Raw genomic sequence first — 1,052 nt, 5'->3', positions numbered from 1 at the left:
TATCAACCAACTTTTTGGGGAAAATCACATCACTTCTCTGAATCATAGTTTCCCTCTCCTAACACATGAGTAATAGTACATTTCCTATTCATCTCATGGATTTATCATGTAGGAGTGATAAGTAAATATGTACTAAAATATCACATTGTCATTGCTGCATAAATATGAGACAAAACATCTATTGGTAATAATGTTGATAATAATAATTAAAATGTTCCAATTTAAATACTAGTTTCTTATATCAGAGCTTCAAGATATTAAGTGTTATAGGAATTAGGTAAAGGCCCACAGAAAAATGTCTCCTGTGTTTTCAAAGAATAAACTATTGTATAAGCACAGCATTTCCTTCACAAGTAAAATATTTTTGAAAATGCTAAAACTCCTGGAATCCCCAGGGTGCCTCATCTTCAGAGGATCTTGTTTAAAACAGACAATTTGTATTACAGATGTAAATTGTGTGACAGCTATGATTGGCCACATCTTCCACTTTCTGTAGGTGGTACTTTTTTTTCTTTCCCTACCTACAATTATATCAAGAAAGGAGAATGTTGCTTATTTAAGTGAGAGGATGCACACAGGTGGGCCAGGGCCCATGGTAGTCAATTTAAGGGCACACTTTCATTTTCAATGCAATTAACTGTCTAATTGAGCATCCAAATTTAGCAGTGCATTTGCATGTGCAATTAATTATGATTTAAAAGCACTCTGCATTAATGGTTTCTTTTCCATTACCTACAAATGTAATTACTGAAGGATGGATTGAGTTTGGAAATCATTTGGGAAAACATTTTCTGCATCCCTGGAGCCTAATGCAATATGTGGTAACAATGAAATCAAAATACCACACCCAGGAAAGGGCCAGAATTGATTATTCAAGTATATTATGGTCATCTTTTTCCTGCTTATTGGGGTTATTTTAAATTATAGTCACCATATGATTTCACTCAAATAGAACAGAAATAAACCCTGGACTTCAAAAAACAGATTTTAGAGAGGAAAACTTACTGTTTTAAAAAATTCTAAAAGGAGACAGTAGTCTTAGTAATTTTTCA

Source organism: Propithecus coquereli, unplaced genomic scaffold, assembly GCF_000956105.1.
Source record: "Propithecus coquereli isolate 6110/MARCELLA unplaced genomic scaffold, Pcoq_1.0 Scaffold185, whole genome shotgun sequence".
In the NCBI taxonomy this organism is placed as follows: Eukaryota; Metazoa; Chordata; class Mammalia; order Primates; family Indriidae; genus Propithecus; species Propithecus coquereli.
The sequence above is the reverse complement of the archived record's forward strand: the minus strand, read 5'-3'. Positions refer to the sequence as shown.